Below are 24,103 nucleotides of genomic sequence, written 5' to 3' on the forward strand. Positions count from 1 at the left end.
ATCAGGGGTGAAAGGAATGCAAAAGCAACAATGTTCTTGAAAAAGTATAGCACCTATGAGCAAAAAGGGTTGACAGTGACCTAACAAGTCTCTAGGGCCCACAAATGGACCAGGAGGGCAGTTAATAGTACTTTCCCTGCAGTTCTTGGTGGTGTGGCAGCGCCTAACCACACTTCTTGGTGCGATGGGAAGATTAGGAATGATAAAAAGGACGCAACAGAGTGTCCTGCAAGTTCAAATGTGCTGAACAGTTCTTGAAACACATGCCAAGAAGTTCAATGTTGAAACACAATAGGATACTGGCTCTCCTGGCTATCAGGGTGCTGTGAGTTCCAATCCAGGGCCTAAGGAAAAAGATGAGTCCTTTGCTCATGCTCTCAAACATGGGGGAGGTAGGCACACAATCTCAAGGGCCCTCCAACACAGGGAGGTTCTGTGTACTGCAGTGGCTGGCAGTGTTCCAGCATCACATTCCAGGCTCTCACTGGCAAGATGGGTCCTTGTTCTTGGACTCCCAAAAATGGGGGAGGCTGGCACACAACTGCAGGGGTTCTCAACAAGGGGAGGTCCTAGGTACTGCCATGGCTTGCAGAGAGGCAGGTCCTGTTTCAGCAGTAGATCCCCGCCAACGATCCCTGAGATGGTTGAAGGACAGAGCTGGTCTCTGTCTTGGAACACCTGCCACCACTTCACAACTGGAGGACTTTAGAGAGGACTGCTCTCTCAGCAGGGTACAACAAAATCTTCATGATGGTTCATGATGATTCCAGATGATTCAAAGAAGTGGTGGGAGGCACCTTTTTTATAGGCCAATGTCCCCAGGCGTCTGGACTAAAGCTAGTTGGCTTTACGGGTCCAATCCCTTTTCTTGAAATGAGTGGACTTTGACCGTATGATGTCACACTTAAAGTGCTTTGTTCAGAGGAAGTGGTGGGCACAGGAAAGAGAGGCAGAGAGAATCAAAATGGCATAACCCTCCAAAAAATGTGTAAATCCCTCTCTGGCTCATATTAACCTGCCACTTCCTCTTTAAGGGCTGGAAAGCATCTCACAAAATGGAGGAAAACAACAGCAAGAAAAATAATTATACACATTTTGACAGTAAGATTAAGAGGATGGAGCATAGGAAGACTCCGAGGTGTAGGCAGGCTAGGGCATGACGGGGCAAGGTCTACCCAAAAATGCAAATGCCCACACAGCAGCCCTGTAATTACCCGCAAGCAGCGCTGTGTGGGCATATGCAGATGTCATTGTGTGCAGCTGGGCAGCAGGGGCAGCTCTCCAGCTCAGGAACCAGGAAGCTGCCCTGCTTCCGTGGAGTGCAGGAGCCAGAGGCCTAGAGAGCAGCCGAGGAGGCTGCAGCGTGGCGTGTCTGGAGGGAAATAGGTAAGGAAATAAAGGCAATTTTGTCTGTGTGTAGTCATTTGGGCGAGGATAGCATATAGCTATACATGTATGTGTGCATGCATGTTGGGGGTGTCTGTGTAAAGGCACGTATGTACATTTGTATGTGAGGAAGTGTGTATGAGTGCGTGTGTAAATGAGAATGCAGTTTGGATTTTCTGGGTGCTCATATGAATGACAAAGCTGTGTGGGTGCGTGGCTGGTATGTGACTGGTATGTGACTGGTGTGTGTGTGTGTGCGTGCGTGCGTGCGTGTGTGTGTGTGTGTGTGTGTGTGTGTGTGTGTGTGTGTGTGTGTGCATGCAATCGTGTGGAGAGGGCACAGGGGGATTGAAGCATGAACATATTTTGACAGGGGCATGGCATGTTTTATTGGAATCTTTGGGCAAAGCCAATTTGCTGAGTGTTATTATGTGGTGATGGGGGAGGGTACTACAATGTGTATTGAAGCCTGGATATTTTCATACTGTGGCATAGAATATTTTACGCCCATTAAGGGCAAAGCCAACATTACAAGTGTTCTTACATGGTGGAAAGGTGGGCATGTTTTCTTACTGCCGCATGGCATTTATTTTTTACTGATGTCAAGGTCAAAGGCCGTACACAAGATGACTGGTCTTAGATGGGGGACATATGTGAATGCCACAAGGCAATGTTGTCTTACTGTGGGGTGGCATTTTTACTGGTCTTAGGGGTCAGATTCAATACGATGAGAGTTATTCCTGGTATTAAGGCAAAGTGAACAGAATGTGATATTACATGGGAGCTACTGGCATATACTTGCGGAGCCAGCATGCCCATGTTTAATAATAGTATCATTACTAGCATTATGGGAAAAGCAAACATGATTATATTTTCATGTGGCTGAGTACTGGCACAAAGTGGGCAAAGGCACGATTCTCGGGCAGAGAACCCATGAAGGCCCCTTGGTTAGTTTGGGCTTTCTCACTACGCTTGTTCACTCCTGTTTATGTTGCAAGTGGCAGAATACACCACCTTCTCTCTGCAGGCTCACCTTGGGGTGGACCCAACTACATTAGCTTCAGGACCCACTTGTTAGACATTCCTGGCTATGCTTCGGGCAGACTACAAAGCATTAACAGTTATGAACAACAACTCCTATTTTTGTGAAACCTGTATGTCCTCTGTTACCCCTCAATTGTCAGGGGCGACCTGTGACCCACTCCAAGTCACCAGCAGAGCCACCTTCAGTCCTGAAACCTTGCTGCTATGCACTAGGCTGCGGCAGCATGTTTTGATACTGTGCAGTATGGTGGCATTCACATTTTATGTGATGGGGCCCACGTGTGGCAAAGGTAAACTACCATTAAAACTGGTTACATGAATGTTGACATTTCTGATATAATATTCTGCCCTTCTCACCCGAGCTGCACTCTTATGTGGGTATTCTGAGTGTGGTGCTCAGCATGTGGTTCCTAACAGAATCGGTGCAAGAAGAACACACTTCTCCGGGTGCCAACCACACTAAGCTGCTAATTGCTTTAAAAATAACTTTATTTCTTGAGCAGCTTTTAAAAGCTAGAGAGCTTACACTTCGTTGAGCTGCCCATAAGCCCTTTAACGAGAAACTTGTGTAAGTGTTTATCTTTAACCTGGGAGTGTTAAAGATACTGCTTCCAGGTCAGGCCAGGCCATAGCGACATCCTGCTTTATGAAGAAGGCGAGAGAAATGAGAGGACAGACACGGTCAAGTGATACTCTCAGAAATGTTTTACATTTGCAAGAAAGAGTGTAAATCAAAAAGGTTTAAAGCAGCTGAAATTACCTTTACCCCTTTGTTGCACTATGTAAAAAGTGTAACTACCGCCTGTCATGGACACATGACAACCATCATTCACAATATATTCCTATAAACACCAACTGCTTTTTCTAAATGCAGAAACAGGTCGATTGCATAGGAATGATCAAATAAGTGACAGAGATCCACAGACCAGCCAAACGAAAGGTAAGGTTTATCCAGTGTTTTATATGGGGTTATAGTGTACGGGATGGGCAAAAATAATGTTAAAAAGGCTGGATGATTTTAACACAAGGTTTGGCAATGTGGGATAGGTTAAGGTAATGTTCGAGCGGTGGGTGGAAATAGCATAGTCTTTCAATGTCCTCATAGGTAGACGCGCTTCTGGAGGTGCCGTTGATTCTCTCTCCTTTGGTCCTATGTTGTGGGTTGCTGCACCTCCTTCAAAGCTGCTCCTTTCTTCTATGTCGGTTCAAGGGGTTCAAAACCACTTCATCTCACTCAGTACCGTTTAGGAGTCGAATGGAGAGGTGTTGCGTCCGGTTCATCCAGGGCCAGTTAGGTTGATCCCTCCCAATGTTACTGGTCAAGAGGACCTGTAACATCCCTATTGTGATATTTTAGTCTCTCCCAACCCCTGACACCAATTTAAACCTGCCATATTCTCCCTCTTCTCTGCCGGACCAACATTTCGTTATCAGCCCAACCTCTAACACCAGCCAAAGGTCAGATGGGCTCTCCAGAAACTTTCTATGCTGACTTTTTATTCTCTTCTCCTGGTGTTCCTAAAGTTCTTCTCACTCTCATTTCTCACTCTCTTCTGACACGTCCTTTGGATATTCTCCAAACGTCCTCTTAATCGCTCTTAACACCTCCTCCTGATGTTTCCCAAACTGCGTCTTAACCTCCCGAGCAATCTGTGTATGACTATCTTCAAATGCCTGCACAATCCTGTCTATTATCTCGGATATGCTTCAAACCTCTTCTCACCGCCTCCATCACCCCCTACCCTCAGGTGTTTCCTCTCTCCTTCTCAAACCTTCATATGCCCTCATTGTTATCTTCCCCAAATTCCTTCTCAGACTCTTCTGGAAACTCCTCCTGATGATTTCAAACTTCTCAATCTGCTGCTTCCGATGTTCAAAAACCCTCTTCTCCTCCCTCACGCATTCCTTAAGCAATGTCCTCAAATGTTTGCCAGCCTCCTCTGCAATCTCATCAATTTCCTCCTGTGTATCTCCCTTTCTCCTTACTTTCACCCAATGCATCTGCCAGATTTCTAGCATACATCAGATTCATCTTAACAATCCAGTCCCTCTCATGCTCAGAAATCTCATATTAAACCTCAACAACCTCCTTGTGAAACATAACCCCCCCTTCTTATGATGTTCACTAATCATCTCTTTAACTTCTCCAACACCCTCTTCCCACCCTTACCACACTCCTCATTTCTCTCACAAACAACCCCTTTACCTAGCTTGACACATCTCCTGATATTTCCCAGTTATCTCCTGAATTAACTTAAACCCACCAGACCTCTCCAGAGCAATCTCCCCCTCTGGCCTACAAGCTACTCCACTCTTTTCTTCTTCTCCAAACTCCTCCCTTCTTGCTCTCCACCCTGCTCTGAATTCCATTCACCAGATGCAAACACCAAACTCCTCCTCCACACTGCCTCACCAAGAGAGCTATTTGGATTGTATTGAGCTTCCACCCTGTCTTCCCATTTCTCTCTGGTGTGAGAGACTTCAGATGTTGAAGCTGGGATGGGTATTGGCCGTCACTCTCTGCCCCTGGGGATAGATTACAGCCATGTTGTGTGACTCGGGATTGGTTCCTCCCTCTCCTTGTACGGTCTTTGTTCTTCCAGCAACCTCCTGGCCATGCCTTCATGCTTCTCTTGATTCACAGGAGTCGGTTTTGCAAGCTTGATATGGGGAACTTGGGAGTGGTAGTTCTATGGACCTGGGTGGGTGTCCAGTTGTTGTTTGACCATAGCCTTAAGAACCACATACACCATCTTAGAGTTTCTAATTCCCTCTTACTGTTTAGGTTGCTGGTGTAGGGACTGGCTGGTGGGTCCCAACCCTAGGATGTATTCTAGTTCTTAGATGGGACTTGAAGCTGGTTGACTGCCTCCCAATTTCTCAGACCTAGCTCATGTTCCTTTCTTTCTCTTTGTAGAATTAAAAGAGGTTTCTGCACCCACACGTTGGGTGCTAAGAGTGGCAGTGCCGCTGGCCTGTGTGACCACTGCTCCTCGATTCCTTTAAAGGGATCTTCCTACTTTGGAGAGTATTTACTCTACTGCAGCATGGAAGAAATCATTGAGGGGAGACCCTAATTCCAGGGTAGCCCTTAACGACTGGTATCATAACTGAGTGCCCGATGACTCTCCCCTGGAATGATTGCCAGGAATGGAACGTTGTCATATAATCCACTTGTTAACGTCAGCAATTATGAGATTGGAAATTCATGGTGGAAATGTATATCGCCTTTAGTTCCCCCACTCCACCTACAAAAACAAAGAAAATCCACTGGAGAGTAATAAAGGTGTTAAGACAGTCATAGCACATTTAAGCCTTCCATTAGAATCTTATGTTTCCCTCCAGACCTTGGTGTGACAAAATGACTACTACTCTGCAGGAATACAAGGAGGACTGGTGTTTAATCACCTACTACTAAACCGCAGGGATCCCAATCATAAAGGTGAAACAGGCACAGCTCAAAAAGGTTTACTTCCTCTTCCTCCACCTGGTGTGGTAGCGCAGGTGGAGGGTAGGCTATATCTTCAGGATTCGTGTGTGGTGATAGCAGTAGCAACCCAATCAAATAAGCACTACAGTCCATTATAAAAGAGTGTCCTATCAATATTTTATACAAAATATTAACTTTTAATACCTAACTAAAAACACAAGGAAAAACTAACCCCTACAAAGAAACACAGAAAATGCAAGCTGTTGTATGATATCACTCTGGGTGAAGGAGCAGGAGTGTCCAAATACTCAGTTGGCACAATGTCAGTTTTCACGAAAATGTCTTCTAGGAAAAAGGCAGAGTGCGATGGCATAAAATTCACTACGATTCCAAACGACGAGCTGGGGGACATGCAACCTCCACAGTACCTTACTTGTTTCTCAGGTGCTTGACAGTTTTGGGCTGCGCTTCTATTCTTATGATTGAGTCAGTGTTGAGAATCGTCAAGGCATATTGATCCTGCAGTGAGTCAGTGGTGAGTCGGTTTCAAGCTGGGGCTCTGCATGGATAAAGACGGCACTCAAAATGATGCAGGTCCATGACTTTCAACAGGTTCAAATCTTCCATCGAGTTTGGTCAAAACAATGCTTCTGCTGGGTTTAGTCCACTATTGACACAATGGCGTCCAAAGTTCAAGTCGGGTCTTTTCAAGGTTCTGTTAAATCAATGCAATGCTCGGGATGCAGTGAGTCAGATTCTTCCACAGTGGTGAGCCGCACTCAAGTCAATATGCCACTGATCTTCACTGTTGCCAGACGCCCTGAAGATGCTGGAAAGCAGCTAGAAGTTTATGGAGTGGCAAAAGCAGCATGGCAGGTCTTTTGTCACCTTGAAGCCACCACTAGCAAGGTCAAAGCGGCTGGTATATGGTTTGAGGCCACAGAAACAGAATGCCAGCTGCTCTTGGCCCTTAAGTTTGCTGGGAAACCTAATACAAGAGCTCAGGACAAAGTCAGTCCTTCTGATGCCCTCACACTCCAAGGAGTTTGGCTGGCACTCACAGGCATTCCTTCACCTCCAGTCACAGGGTTCTGGTTCCAGTGCAGCCACAGTGAGTCCTTGGTCCAACAGCAGTTTACCCCCAATGTGCCACGCAGATTGTTAGGTAGCAGAGCTTTACTCTGCCTTGGAAGCCTTCTGTCTTCACTGCCACTGGTATAGGACTTTGGAATGGACAGCACCCCCAACAGAGATCCACAAGTGTATTCTTCTTGGTCTTCAGAGTCCAGGAATGAATCAAAGGCTAAGGAAGTGCCCCTCTACAGGAAAAATGTCAAAGGAGATTTCTTTAAAGCAAACCTGCTCTGAGGGGTCCAATTTCCATTGTTGTAAAAAAGTTCCCTTTGTCTTATGGCATCATACTCAGAGAAAGAAACTGAAAGCAAGATGGCGGGACCCCTATTTAAACCTGCTGCCCCTCTCTGGTTTTTGTAGCTCTAGCCCATTCTCATACCTGTGTGCTTCAAAGGCATTCCAGTGATCAGCACTGGATGGGTGCTCCATTTTACTGAATAGTCAAAGCAACCAGTATACTGGCTATTGCACCACAGGGCAGGTGTGGAGGCATTCAACCTAGATACCAACACAAATCATTCCTGTCACAACCTGTGTTCGAGTGGATATTAAGCCAATCCCGTGTGACCAGAGGCGGAAGCCAGCCCCACACGACTAAGGCCCCCAGAACAAGGTCATACCCTGTCCGTTCTTGTCCTCGCCGAAAAGAGCCGTAGGGCCGGAGCCCCTGCCCGATCGCAGTTCTTGCCTCAGGAACCTTTCAGTAAGGACACCCACCCTGAATGCTACGCTGTAACAGATTCATAATTTGACTAACCACATTCTGGTCCGGCGACTATCAGCTGCGCCGCCTATACCGCACTATTACCCCAAACGTTTGCTGCTAACCCAATGGCCAAATATGTTCTGACTCTTCCTCTTTACTCTATCACGTACACAGCGACTTTGTAAAGAAACCTATCCACGCAGTGTGACTGGCGGACCTTGTCCTTTTCTGTTGCACTGCATGGTTTCTGATCTATGTAACTGCACTCGTATCCAATCATGATCTAGACATGCATACTGCCTTTAACCAAACTTGCTATGTCTACACCTACTCAGCTAACGCGGTCCTGCATTATACCTCGCCACAAATTGCCATACTGCTGTATAGCATGTAATCAAATGCCTCATTGTCATATCCAACCAGATCTGCTAATTACTGCCTCCTGCCCTGATTGAATAATGCCTGGCCTGCGCCGCCCATTGTACTGTGTAATGTCACATTGAGTATACTGTTACATAGCCCTGTATTCTTTAGCCTGATATAGTGAATGCTCCCGATTATACTATCTGAACTAGGTGACAACGATACTATCGTAATTTCTATCTGCCACCTCTCCCTGCTATCGTGGTCATTAGCGCTGCTATTCACTGTCCCACTGAGTACGGTGAGTACCATATATGCCTTCTGGTTTGGGATGTTAATATTATATGACTTACTTATACTGACACCTGAAATGTTTTCACATACCCCTAATACTGGTGACTATCTAAGGACAGCTTTGAACGGTAAAGACTGCCATTTCCCACAGTAACAACTCTCTCTAGTCTGCACCCTCAGCCTAAAGATAGTTGCCTACCGTGCCAACACCACTCCCCCTTACCCCTGCGGACTACCACGACACAGTCTGGAAACACCAACAGCATTGCCTTTAATCACACACCTCCCTCCTTCATCTGGACCGAGCAACCGGCCTATCAAATCTCTTTACCATGTGCACCTTCAGTCAGAAACTCCAGACTCAGAGCCAGACTAACTAAGCTCTACGAATTACCATTACCCAAACCTACCTTATCCCCAACAGCGATAACACCTCAACCAATTCTCCTATCAGTTACAAAAAATCTAATCCACTCTCCATTCCAGTTATTTAAAATCTGCCATACTAGCTCACCTGCCACCATGAACGCAACCACCTACCCCGCACTACAACACCCCTCAAGAACCCACATGCTGCTACCAAAGTCCCTGACATTAAGGGTGCCTTAATAAACACAAGATCCCTAGTGGTATATCCAACAGAAATAGCAGACCTGATCACTGGTGAAAACTATTACTTTCTCGCTGTAACGGAATTGTGGCTTCACGCTGTCACTGTCCCCGCCCTCCTCCTAGCTATCCGAGACAACTATAAAATTATAAAAGCAGATAGAACTGACTCTAGAGGCAGAGGCATTGCTCTCATCGCCAAATCCGATTTGGCCCTAAGAATTGCCCTTCTCCTGCCACCAGCTCATGTGAACTACTCACAGCTAAACTCCTGACCTCCAATAATGACACCCTAACAATCTATCTTATATATAGACCAGTTGGACCGATTGGTTCATTTGATGATGACCTATCGGCCATCCTTTCTCAGAATACCAAACCAACCTGCCAAATTCCCCTGCTCGGAGTCTTAAATCTAAGGCTTAACGACCGTAATGATCACCAAGGCTTGGACATTGCCAACGCTCTAACAGAACAGGGGTTCACCCAAAGAGTGACCCAAGCAACCCACAAGAAAGGGAGAACCCTGCACTGGGTAATAGATCACAACTGCATCCATCACATCGATATTACCATTAGCTTGGACAGATCATTATCTGATATTTTTACCAGACCTGCCACCTCCAACCCCAAGGTTATTCCTTTGGCACCACCCCCCCCTACGAGGAACAAAAAGAACTTAACTGCAGATAAAATCATTCCACTGATCATGCCGACCCTTAATCTACTTCCCAACTCAACCAGGCAGATAACATAATAAATGCCTATAACACTGCTATGACAAAAGCCCTTGATTAAATTGCTCCATTTAAGATACTGAAAAGCAAACCAAAAGCACATTTGAATTCATGGTTTACCCCCCCCACCTAAAAAATTTGAGAAACGAAAAAAGAAAACTTGAATCTCTGTGGAAAGTCAGCCTCACTGACGAAAACAAAACTAACCTAGTCAACCTAGCATCCCTTTACAAAAAGGAAATTATACACGCCAAAAAGGTATCCTATAACGAGATGATTAATAAAGCATCTCAAGTACTAGGGAACTGTACACCATTCTAAGGGAACTGGAATCCCCCATCCCACAGATAGACAACTGCCTAAAAGACAAACCCTGGTGCACAAGTATCCAGAACGCCTTACAGAATAAAATTGCCCTACTCCAAAGTAAGATCGCTAACAAAAAAGCTATACTACCCATCTCAGATAAACGCAGCACCACCAGTGTAGTCTTCAACAAACCCTCCAACCGGTTCAAATTCTCCCAAGTCTCTACACTTGAGGTTGAAAAAGTCATTTTATCTCTCAAACTCTCTAATTGCCAAGGAGACAGCTGCCCGGCACAGATTAACAAAGATGCCGCCAGAGGCATTTTGCCATTCATAACCAAATTAATCAACTCCTCATTTACTTCTGGCACTGTCCCCAGTAACCTCAAGGAGACGTGGGTCCTAACCCTCAAGAAAAAACAAACCTTGGATCCTTCAATCCTCACCAACTATGGGCCAATCACCACTGTACATTTTCTACTCAAGATCCTTAATAAAGTGGCCTGTATTCAAATTCAGGAGTACCTCGAGTCAAACCACCACCTTGGTGCCCGACAATCGGGCTTTAGAACCTGTCATGGGATCAAAACAGCTCTAATAGACCTAAAAACACAGATTGACGAACTAAAGGATAACGGTGAATTGGCATTGTTGCTACTTCTCGACCTCTCAGCCTCTTTTGACCTGGTGGACCACCAAGTTCTCTGCAATCATCTGGCCTCAGCCACGCACTTCTCACAAAGTGCCTTCATCTGGAGGAAATCATTTCTCAATAACAGGACCATGAGAGTCTTCTCGCCACTCGCAGAAGCCGACCCAAGCCCCAAAACCTGTGGTGTGCCACAAAGTTCTTGTGTTTCCCCCACATTGTATAATATTTTTTCAAAGCCATTGTTTGATGACCTGACCCAGACCATCTGGGTGTCACCTACACTAATTATGCAGATGAAACCCAGATCCTCATACCCCTCTCAGGCAAGTATGACAAGAACCTGGCTTTGGTGAACAAAATATACCTTATCATCCAGGCCTGGATGGGTGCACACGGCCTATGCCTAAACGGTGATAAGACCAAACTGCTAATACTCAGCTCCCCATCCAGCCTTAATACATTAGGCTCAAACTACTCCACCTTTAATATTGGTGGAAACAATATTAAAGTGGCAAGAAAAGTAAAAACCCTAGGTTTTTACATTGATTCAGCCTTCACACTTAACAAACAAGTCAGCGCCATGGCATCTGCCACAGCTTACACTTGTTAGTTGGTTAGAGCTTGCAGACCATTCCTATCGAAAGATAGCTGCACCACCCTAGCAAGCGCACTCATACTTTCAAAGTTCGATTATTGTAATGCTCTGTACCTGGGGGCCAACAAATACCTCATCAAATAAATCCAAACACTGCATAACAACACCCTTAGAGCAGCACATGGTATACAAAGGAAAGAACACATCTCACATTTTAGGAGACAGATTAAATGGCTCTCTACTAAAATCACGCTCCAAACCCTATCCCTAATGCACAAATGCCTCAACCATGCAGCTCCTACATACCTCTCTGAGAGATTCACTAAACAATCCTCTGCACGCCCTACTAGGACTATTCATTCAGCACGCCTAGTTGTGCCCAGATTTAAGTTGAACAAGGCAGGAGGAACAAGCTTCCCTTTCATGGCAGCTCAAACATGGAATGCCTTAGACCCTTCACTGAGAGCTGACCAACCATTCTACATGTTTAGGTGTAACACTATAAAATGGCTCATCAACAATGACACCCATGGTCAGACTTAGCCCGACTCACCCATTTAAGGACCATGATTATCCCTGCTTTGATTCCTTCCAACCTCCCGTGCTAATTAAGAAGTTATCTGCATTTTCTTATACATATGTATTCAACCTATTGTATGTGTTTTGACCTGGACATCTTCTGTATGTGTTTTGACTTGACATTTATCACTGTATCTTTTTCATATTGTTGTCATTTTATCCTTGTAACTACTGTTACTTAGCCTAAAGCATTCCTGTAACTTCTATTGTACAAGGCACCCAGATACCCACGGGTCGGGTGAGCCATACAAATACATAAACAAACAAACAAACAAACATCTGAGACCTGCTCACAGAGCTGTGACTGGCATGATATCCGATTGCTATGGCTTACAATTGTGGGCTTTTATCAGTCACTGTGCCACAGTCAGGCATGGCTTCAATTTCGAATGTACTTGCCACCAGACAAGATAAAAGCAGATAATTATTAGTATTGAGAACAGAAGCACAGACGTTAAATTGCTACCTCTACCTGTAGTCTCGTTGTCACCCTGCAGCTGATAGTGATGCACAAGTGACCTTTGGACCTGATCTGTGCCACAGCACTGCTGGTGATCGTCGTCATCAGACTAGAAACAGCAAGCCACCTGCGTGCACTATAACAATTATTGGCATGGGGCATTTTGGAAGAGAGGTCTGATTAGGTCTGATTAGCATACCTCCCTTTCAGATAGAGAATTACCTGCATTCTTGAAAAAGGAACCCCTCTATGCTCTCTCTATTTAAAATAGGTGCCATGACAGCAAACAGAAGATAAAGTCCAGTTGTTTGGCAAGTTCATCTTTTCTGGGGTTTAACAATGCGTATGTGTGGTTATTGTGAGAATAGCTAATTATAATATCCTATTTAAATTTGTATATATTTAAAGGTTTTAATTTATATGATCTTATGCCCTAGTTTAGCCATGCAACACACTAGTATCTGATCACATGCATGGTCGTGAAGCAATTGAAAAATCCGAAAATATTATAATAATAAAACACACACTAGAAATGAGTGTCTGACGTTAAGCAATTCTTCTATGGCCAACAATAGAACAAGGGTGGGTGGACTCAGATGGCTGACGAGAGGTACAAAGAGTGAGAAGATAGGTTTGGCCATTGCCCCGGGCCGGATAACCAAAAGTGGAGTTTGATTCCATGCTGGTTAAGTGGAAAGAGATGGCTAGCAAGCTACTTGTTTTACAGAGGAAGTGACACAATTAATGTAGATGTGAGTCAACATGGGACAGAGGAGAGGCCCAGTAAGCACTGCACTGCAAGGCTGTGGGGTGGCCATCCCACACAACTTGAAGAACCTTAGGTTGTGTCTTGAAGTACAGGCAACTGATGGAGGATCGAGATAATGAGCGGGAAATACGGTAGTGCACCAGCACCCACGTAGTGTTGCTACTCAGAAGTGGATGGTGATTGCTGGCATAGTGCCATGAGGATGTAGATAAAGGCTCCCCAGGATGACATTAGTGAAAAGCCCTATGAGGGCTAGGTCCAAATACGTGACAAGGGTCAAGAAGTGTGGCAATCCAACATCAGCGTCCAGAGCGGAGAAGGTGATTGAGAAGTGACTGGCAAGCGGTCATAAAGATCATCAAAACATCCGGATGGTAGAAGACTGCTCAAAACACACAGAGGGCAGTGTGGGGGGAAAAGGGAAATCTGAGCGCATAAAGTTCAGGAGCAAGTTGGCTGCCCATATGTTGCATGGGAATTGAAGCCTATTTTGGGAGAATGGAGGTAGAGGTTCGGATGGCAGAGGAATGAGGAAACATGCATGCTGGATAAGGTCAGGCCAGAGGGACAACCACGTGAGCAGAAGGGCGGATGAAAGAGCGACAAGGTAGGGTCCTGTATCTTTGCAGGTTGAGGTGGCTGTGCGGCACAGGCAGTGGAACAGAAGAGGTGCCCGAGAGTCAAGTTACAAAAGGGTGGTTTATTCCATGGACCGATTGGTAGACGAAAGAAAGGGAGCCCGGGGAGAATCAGTTGGTCGAAGGCACTAGACATTAGGATTCACTAAAAGGGCGTGGTCTATCTATTAATGCTAAATGTGTCCAATGCCAAAAATAATTATTTGAGAAGAAAAATGTAGGAGTTTAAAACAGATCTATATTGGTGATCAAATACTGAGTAGAAATGTAATAAAATATAATTGTAGGCAAAATCATACTAACCCCCAATGTAGATTCTAAGCTTGTTCCACGCATTATCCTTCATTTACACTCCAATGATATTGGGTCTATGAAAGAGGACCAAAGATCTTCATGACATTCCCTCATCCCACCTCTAGGGGCAAATGAATCTAAAATGTACATTAAATCAAGTGCTAAATAAATACAGAGCAGTGATGCGCTTTCCTATTGGAGAGTCAAACACATTGGAGCTCATTTTGGAGTTCCCTGTAAATTGCATGGAAGCGACAGGCTGCATTTACACTTTTGCCTGTGCTGGTCCCCTCTGTGCAATTTTCACGATCTGAAGGCCGAAGTGCAAAAGTTAAAACCAAAGCATACATGCTTGTACGCCACTCCTTTACACTCCGTCCTGCAAATTGAGTAAATGCCGCCTGCTGTGTACGCATAGCAGGCAGTGTTTACAATGGATTCCTGTGGAGTCCACCTGCTTGTGCTGGTGTAAAATGCAGACAGCTGCACAGGAATGCACAGCATTCGCACAAGCATGAAAATACATGCTGGCACAAATGTGTGGCATGTGAGAAAGGGGGAGACAGAATCGTGACTTAAGATCCACCCCTTTTCTACGTCATACAAATGAAAATGAGCTGTGACATAACTGAGATGCGCAAAAAGCCTTATTTACGCTCCGGCTCATTAAAACTGAGCTCCAATGCGTTTATGTTATACTGCATGGCAAAATTCGCCATCACATTTGTCAGGTCTGAGGTTCTAGGAAACAGCTTTGTTCACACTGATCAAGTCTATTCTCTATCAATGTCCCACTCTCAGTTAATTCTATTGTCTCCAGCATGGTACATTTTTGGCTGTGTCTTATAAGAGAATTGTGCATAGTGGTCGACAAGAGGGAATTGCAAGCGGTAATCGGTTTCTTCATCCGTGTTCCCAAACTTGCTCATTGATTGCTGTGCTCCATTTGCAGATGTAGAGTTCATTGCCAATACATCTGATGCAATGCACAGTCTTTTCCCCAAACAGAGCTGCATAAGATTCTGCTGCAGATCATAAGCATTTCATTGCAGCAGGAATTGGCATTTATTTGAGGATAACACAAGTATGTGGATAGTCAAATCCTCAACATTGCAAGTAGCTAAATGAAGTCAACCTGCATGTGAGTTGGCATGCAACACAAGACCCGCAAGGGAAATGGTAAGCAATGGATCTAGGGCAGACATCTTGCGTAGTGTCGCGGATACCTTAAACGATGTAAGCAATTCATGCCTCTCGAGTCTAAAGCACATTTTTTGGAAAATGTATTAAAAGCGTCTCCACAGACCAGTAGGCTTTGTGGTTTCTGGGGTCGATAAAGAACCTTGATATAATAGCATTTTCTCTTTTACAATAACTATCTTTGAGGGTCTATTTACATCATACACACAGACAGTGCACAAAGGGGTCTTTCATTTCTGAATGGAGTATTGCAAGATGGTCTTCCGATCAGTTTATTTGTGATACAAGTTGCTATGCATTGAACGGGCCTCGAGACAAATGAGAGGATCAGCAAAGAGAACCTTGTTGTTACCCCTGGCCATAATACATTTCAAATTAATGGGCCTCATTACAAGGACACCGGTCCGGAGTTAATGCCGGCAGTAAAACCATACCGGCACCGTTTCCACGTCCGCCCAATCATGACCCGCGGCCCCGGAAATAGCACCTCCTCAAACCGCCACCACGGATTTAAAGGTCCCGTAAAGTCCACCTGCACGGAAACCCCTCCGTTACCGCAACACCGCAAGCATGACAACTAGCGCTGACATGGAAACACCGCCAGAAAAATGGCGTTAAAACCGTGATCACGGTGGCGGTACCGCCGCCACCGCGAACATGACGTTAAACAGTGCCTGCTGAACAGAATCAGGGCACAGGTGCACCAAATCAGCCCAGCTGGACCCAGCAGCACACTGGGAGCCTACAAAAGGGCCACACCCAGCCCAACACAACACAGAACCATGCAGGCAGCAGCTCTAGTAGCACTTGGACTGGGCCTACTCAACCAACAGGCAGCACTGCACATGATGGCAGTAATGGTGCAGAGGAGGAGGCGGAGGAGGCGCAGGCGCCAACCAGCCAACCCTGCACCTATGGCAAACCCCATTGTGCAGCCACCACTACCCCGCAGGCAGCCTGCAATACCACGCATCAGGGCCTCACCCTGGAACCTTACCCCAGGACAGATCCACACACTATACCGGCTGGACCGCCCAACAATCCTGTACATCACTGCCATGATTGAGGACGACATCAGCAGCCACATAGACACCCCCACTGCCATCCCCCCCCTCCTGAAGGTTGTGTCTGTGCTGCATTTCCTTGGCACTGGCACCTATCAACACACGGTCGGTGAGCTGCACGGCATATCACAACCCTGTTTCTCGAAAATCCTGGTACAGGTAGTGGATGCCCTTTTGCGCCATGTGTCGGAACACATAGCCCTACCCCGTACCCTCCCCGAGGTCATTGCCACAAAGTTGGCCTTCCATGCCATAGCAGGCATGCCAAATTGCATAGGTGCACTTGACTGCACCCACATTGAGCAGACAGTACCACATGCAATTGAGATGGTGTTCTGCAATAGGAAACAGTATCACTCAATGAATGTACAGATGGTATGTGATGCCACGCTACTGATTACACACTGCTGTGCACGTTTCCCAGGCTCAACCCATGACTCAATGGTACTGCGGAATTCCATGTTGCCACAGTACATGGAACGCTATGCCGGACAAAGCACATGGCTATTGGGTGAGTACAGATGACAATGCTCTGACCCTGTTGAAGCGTTTTGTATGTGTCCAGGCCAATGAGCATTGTGAGTGTGCCGCTGGACCGCACATGCATCACCCCCCTCCCATCTACCAAATAGACAGCGGATACCAAACATCACAAAGGAAGACATGACAGGTCACCACAGTGTGCCTGTACACACCCTGCCACAGCCCATCCTGTCACTGTCCCATACACCTTGTGCCACTGCAGACACCCACCCACAAATGGAACACTGCCCTCCCAATGCACGAGATGCCTGTAAATGAGACGTTGTGCATTGACTAATTCAGTACAGTGGAGTCACTCTGCCATGTGTGCACATCACTGCACTATGAGATACTCACAATCCAATGTCACCCGCAGGGCACAGTACACATGCACATAAATGTGTAGGCCAATATCCAGTTGGGGACATCCACTTGAATGCCCAATGAACACGTCAAACCACTGCATGGCACATATGCATGAATGAACAATGATACAAGATAGCACAGCATCAGATTAAGACATGATACTACAAACACTGATATGTCCCCCCATCTTCATCCCATGTAGGTGATGCTGGATATGCACTCACGCCATGGACGATGACACCTGTACGGAGGCCAAGGAACAGGCATGAAGAGACATACAATAGGGCACATGTCCGCACACGTGGAATGATTGAGAGGACATTCGAACTGCTGAAGGCCCGTTTCCGCTGTCTGAGCAGATCTGGGGGATCACTGCTGTACCGCCCAGTGAAGACGGGTAAAATCACGCTCGTATGTGCCATGCTGCACAATCTGTGCCTGCGCAGGAACATCCCAATGCCCCCAGACGCAGATGAAGAAGATGGGGATACCCACCCAAACTTACCCACCCCCACCCAGGCCCCATTGTTCAAACACCCAAAACAACCTCCCCCACCACCCAAACGTACCCACCCCTCACAACCTTCAAGTCCACGTGTGTCCTGCAGTGCCCCACACACATATCATCACTTCCGTGTGCGCTTCTGTGCCTGTGCATCCTTGCCCGAGAGCCCCGTTAGCCGACTTGAGCGCCTCCTTGGACTGGCAGTAGTGGAGCTTGATGGGGTGGTGGTATTTGATGGCACAGAATCCGGTATGGATGGCATCCGTGCAAGATTTGCCTGTTGCCCAATCAACATGGCCTCAATGAGCCTGGAGGTGTTGTCGTTACCCTCACACACATGGCGTGCCAGGGAGACTATTGTGCTTGCAAAGCATCCAATAGACCTTGAGAGGCGACGCACTGACGTGCTATAGCACTCCCTCTGCAGCCTAGATTTTTCAAGCTGCCTCTCCACCAGCTGTGTGAGGGTTGCCTGCTGCTCCTCCATCCGCTGCATGCGGGAATTCAGCTCTGCCATGGATGGGGTGGGTGACCTCATGGGACTTCTGAGTGAAGTGGGGCTAAACTCCAGCTGATGGAAGGAACCCAGGTCATCAAATGTGGGCGTCGCCCCCTGTGGCCCAGTATCAGAGTGCTCTACCGGGGCACTGTTGTCACTACAGGCCGCCTCCTCTGCAGTGCAGCTGCCTTCTGTGTTGGTTTGGGTGTGCATGGTGGGTTCCCGTGGCACCTGTCTTGCCTAAGGCAGCGTGGAGATGGTGGGGATGTCGGAGGTGGTGGCCAGCACATCTGTTGCAGTTGGTAGTGGGGGCTGAGATGCCGAACTGCTGGCAGCATCCTCTTGTGTTGGGGCGGTGGCTTGGGCAGGTGCCGGTGCTGATTGCCTGGCCTGTTGTGCAGTGTCACTGTCACTGGATACGGCTGTGGGGACACAGAGGACATGCAATTAGTGTTGTGGTGGTGGCTGTAGGGTGCATCACATGCATCATACAGGTTGGTCATTGTATGGTGTTCGTTACATGCATCTGATTGCTTGGGGTATGCATTGTTGTGATATTGGGTGCCATACGGATCTTGATGGGTCCTTTGGGCCAGTCATGCACTGCGTGGGGGTCAGGGGGGTTATTAATGGGTCCTTTGGGCAATTCATGCACTGCCTGGGGTTGGGGAGGGTTATTAATGGGTCCTTTGGGCAAGTCATGCACTGCCTGGGGGGGGGGTTATTAATGGGTCCTTTGGGCCAGTCATGCACTGCCTGGGGGGGGGGTTATTAATGGGTCCTTTGGGCAAGTCATGCACTGCCTGGGGGGGGGGTTTGTTAATGGGTCCTTTGGGCCAGTCATGCACTGCTCGGGGGGGGGGGGTTATTAATGGGTCCTTTGGCACTGTAATGCCATCAACATATTCTTTTATGGCATTCATGTTTGACCACTTACCAGCATCTGCGGGTGGGCTCACTCCTGCCTCAGCCTCCCCGATCCCATGAATGCCCTCAAGGTGGAGGACACTGCTACAACGCTCCTCCCATGCTTGCAGCCTCAGTGGGGAAGGGGGTCCTCCACCTGTCCCACTGCTGCGTTGGCGGTGTGTGGAGATGAGGTTACGAACCCTCAGCCTCAGGTCGTCCCACCGCTTGTGGCAGTCCTTGAGGCTCCTCACTGTCACGCCCACAGCGGTGCACTTGCATGCTGCTTCTGCCCACACTTCCTTCCTCCGCTGCTGTGTGGCACACCGTTGATCGGCACTGAACAGCATCTCTGCATGCTCCACTATGTGCTCCACGAGCACAGTTAGCTCTGCCTCACTGACTCGCTGTTTGCGCTGCCTCTGCGCTGGAATCCTGGCAGACATGCTGGTGGTCCCTTTTGCCTTCTCACAGTATGGATTGTGCTTGTGCTGACTCTGGATGGCAATGGATTGTGCTTTATATGATGGCCGCCTCTCTGTTTCCGGTTTTTGGCGATCATGGTATTTCCGGTTCCGTTTCTGTGGCGACGGAGGCGGACACGGGTTTTGCGCTACTTGTGGCAGCGCTATGTCCATTTCCGTGGCTTTTTCCGTGACGGCGGTAACAACGTTTCCGCGTCCGTGTGGTGCGTGCGACCGACAGCACGTAATCGGACCGTCTTTCCGCAACGTTGCGGGCACGGAAACTTTATTACCGCCGTCACGGAATCACCGCGATCCGAAGCTGCCAGGTTGTGATGAGGCCCAATGTCTCATGAAGAAAGTTAATGAATCTGGCAAGAAATACATCATCTCCTCTCAAAATTACAACAATGTACCTACCTACAAAGCTCATGCATATGCTTATCTGGTCAATGAGAGCATTTGCTTTGAAAATGGAATGTGTCTTGATTGTATGCATGAATAAATTCAGCATTTGCAGCCTAAATGTAGCACCTTTGGCTGTTTACCTTGCTTGAAGACAAAACATGCCATTTCATATCAAAGGCAAAGGACAACAAATTGACTACAGTTTACTATGTATACTGAAGTTTGTGAGCACCTAGTGCTGAAACTCTCTAGTGTTAAAAGTATCGGTGGCTAATTGGAAGGCATTTTACTGAGGTATATCACCGTACATTGCAATTACATTTTCAGAATACATATTACATTATGTGCACTTTTAAGCAATACCCTAGTTTGACTTGCAAGCAGTTGTAAAAAATGGTTAACAAATCTTGACAATGGGTGCAAGATTGAAACACATCCTGGTACAGCCAGATCGCTACATGGATTTGTGGAAAATGTATTGATTGCAGCTCAGATATAGAATGCTCGGTGGCGAGGATTGGTAGCATTTAGGAAGGCATGGTTATTTGCCCTATAAAAGCCTGCAACCAGGCCTGTGTCAAGCACATGTTTAATAAGGATCATAATGTCTGGAATGGCACCATCGCCTAATACTTAGTGCTGAGCAGCCAGTGGGATGTCTCATCATCTTGCTCCAGAGTCATGAAAGTGATGAGGTGGAAACCACATCATAAGGAGCTAGAGGTCTGCCTTCCCACATGTTTCGACTAAAGGTCACAAAGTGGAGCGAGGCACTAATGAAGAGCATGAACGTGATCTGGAACATACAGGTGAACGTTGTGCGATTTTCTTGACTGAGGTAAGATGCGGAGCTAAAGACTTGGAAGGGAGGAGGATTAGACGATGTCATGGGGGAAATGAACTCCAACCCATCAAGTCCATGGTAGAAAAGGACATAGAGATGCATTTACAAGACCCTCCCCCCCACCTGCTTTTTCATCCATCCCACTCAGAGAGTTGTGATTTAGCAACATAGACGAAGACATAGATGGCGGATCATACTGTGTGTGTGAGAGGTATTCAAAGTGCAGGAATAACACAAGAGCAGTGGGCGCAGAGTGGGGTGGAGGGACCACAAGGAAACAGCTTAGACTACTGTATGTGCTAGAGAAAATGATCTGGGGCCAGTGGCTGCACTACTAACCAAACTGAAAGACTGCACAGATGTTGGGGGGCAAGCTTTGGGATTTGTCCAGGAGACCTTAAAGGAATGGTTCGGTCAGAAAATATTATTGGCCAAAAAGATGGCCAATAATAAAATGAATTTCTAAAATATATATATTTTTAAGTCCCTATGGAAAGTTTCGAGCAAATGAAGCTCAAACTTTAAAATTGGAAGCACTAAGGGGCATCCATTTTGTGATTTCAGGCAGCCTCCTCGGCTCTGCCCTTGCGGCACTAAACAAGCAGCAAAAACCCCCTACTGCGAGCATTTGCTTACTGCAGCCTGAGCAGAGCTGAGGCAGCTGCTTTCACTTTCATTTTATGTTTTCTGTGCTCCCCAAGCCCAGGGAAGCACAGAAAACGTAAAATAAAGGCAAAAAGCCGAGGCGCACCAATTAAAAATGGTTTTGCAACCACGGCAATCGCAAATACAACAACGTTGTTATTCTGACAGTGGCAGCTTTTGCATGGAGTCTCCTGGGCTCCCCCAACCCTGAGGGAGTCCAGGAGACTCCCAGCGCAAGCTGCCGCATTCAGAAGAACAACATTTTTGGATTTGTAAATACTGCGGCATTTACAAATACAAAAACGTATTTCTCACTGTGGCAGCTTTCGCTTGGAGTCTCCTAGACTCCCTCAGGGTTGGGGGAGCCCAGGAGACTCCACGCGAAAGCTGCCGCAGTGAGAAGCACCATGAAATTTCTAAACACCCGTGTTGAGGGGAGCCCGAGAGCCCCAAAGTGAAAGCTGCTGTAGGCAGAAACACTGCGCCATGGAAACACAACTGGGTTGTGTTTCTGGGGGAGCACCAGAGACCCAAAGTGAAAGCCAAGGCAGGCAGAAACACAACGCAGTTGTGTTCCAAAAACGCTGCGGTTTTTCTTTCTAAGTTTCTTAGGCTCCTCGGCTCGGAGGAGCACGAGAAACTTAGAAAGAAAAACTGCAGTGTTTTTGAAACACAACAACACATAAATACAACGTTTTAAAAGCTGCGGTTTTATTTCTAAGTTTTCCGTGCTCCTCCAGCCAGGAAAACGTAGAAAAAATAGCAGCTAGTGCTTATTTAAAAAACAAATAGCACTTACCGAGATGCAGCTGCAGCTTTCCTGCCTGTAGTCTCTGGTCCCCGTCCTCCGAGTCCGGCACCAATGAAGAAAAAGCCACCCAGTGGTAGCTTTTGTTTACAGCTGGCTGGCTTTTGCTTCATTAGTGCCGCAAAGGCAAGCAAAGGAGACATCCATTTCACAAAATGGATGCCCCCTAGTGCTTGCAATTTTAAAGTTTGAGCTTCATTTGCTCGAAACCTTCCATAGGGACTTAAAAAAATATATATTTTAGATATTTGTTTTATTATTGGCCATCTTTAAAATCAAATAATATGTTCACAATAAAGGCCACATAGTAGGTTTTTCGAAACGCTAGAATAATAAGTACTCAACACCCCCTAGTTAAGGAAGTAATGGAGCACAGAAATGCATAATGATTACAGGGGCAATGTCCAGGCTACAGAATGTGTATCTCATTACTAACTGTCCAACACAAACTTTAACTGCAAACATAATGACAGGTTGTGATTGCACCTGTAAATACAAACAATGATGGACAAGTCAAAGAATTTTATTTTGGATTTCTTCATTAACTATAAAAATTTGATAGAGAATAGCAAACATAAATAAACAGTAAACCCCAATTAAAATCATCACCCTCCACCCACCGTAAAAACAATTAAAACAGATGCTTTGTATCAGCTCAACCGTCCATTGGATACTCATGTCCTCACCTCTCTTGTCCTGAACCGTGCATGATATGCAGTCTCAATTTTGCTACTCTACTTATGAGCTCTGTTAGGCTGTATATAAACTGGGTATCCTCGGAGTTCCGCACAGCCGACACAGCTCCCTTGACAAGCCTAATACGATGACCTTGGATGTATGCTGTTAACCTATCCTTCTTCTCCTTGTAATATTGTGTACAGATCAGAAGAAAGTGGGTCAGGTCCTCGTCCGCCCCCATGTAGCATTATGATACCTTTAGCCAACTGGTCCTTTTAAGCAGAGGAAGCACATTTACATGGCCAGAATGATCCACTAACCAGAAACACTGCCATAGCAGGCGATTGACAACAAAAGGACGGCAAACTTCTAACAGCAACAACACAGGGGCAAGGTCAGAAAAGGGTCCCAGTGAAGTCTTGGGTCCATCATGAGTGTCTGTCAAAGTGCAGGGATTGTTGTTATCTGCATTTGTCATCAATTAATGCTGTGGATAGATGGTCAAGATGTTCCAAGTGCCACTTTAGAGTCCAAGTTAATGATGATGTGTTGAAAGAAGCACTAATACCCGGTACTCAAACATACTCTTATTTCAAGACACAACTAGTATGTTATGTTATTTTATGTTCTGTTGATTAGTATCTGTAATTTACTTTCTTTATTTGGGTAGTGCATCCATCACCCACAATAAGCAGGTGGAAGTTGCATTTTTAACCCTAAATATGCTGACACAGTGGGGGCAATGTTGCTGGGGGCGGTGCCCGCCCGATGTGCCTGAAAATGTTTGAGCCAAGGCACTTTTTGTTTTTTTACATATTAACCACTTTTCATATGAAATGTTAACCCATGAGCCCATGATCGACAACAGAGGGAGCCAGTGAAATTAGACGCATGTCAACACATTCCTGCCCTTTCAATAAACAAGCCTCAATCCCCGACCTAGCTTTCATTGAGATGTAAGCAATCACTGAAAATCATATTTTGGAAACCTTCCACTCCTCTGTATCCTACACAGGGTCGGATTGGCCCCTCGGCCTTTCAGCCCGTGGCCGGGCCGAAATCGTCACTGGGGAGTGGGGGCCGGTTTCTGGCCATGCCTGGGCCGGTTTGGAGAAGAAAAAAAATGTGGAAAAAACATTTTTTTTCCATTTTTTTTTTTTCAAAGGGCCTTTCATCCTTCTTAGGTCGATACATGA

The sequence above is a fragment of the Ambystoma mexicanum genome, chromosome 5q (assembly GCF_040938575.1).
Source record: "Ambystoma mexicanum isolate Mex_15411 chromosome 5q, UKY_AmexF1_1, whole genome shotgun sequence".
Classification (NCBI taxonomy): domain Eukaryota; kingdom Metazoa; phylum Chordata; class Amphibia; order Caudata; family Ambystomatidae; genus Ambystoma; species Ambystoma mexicanum.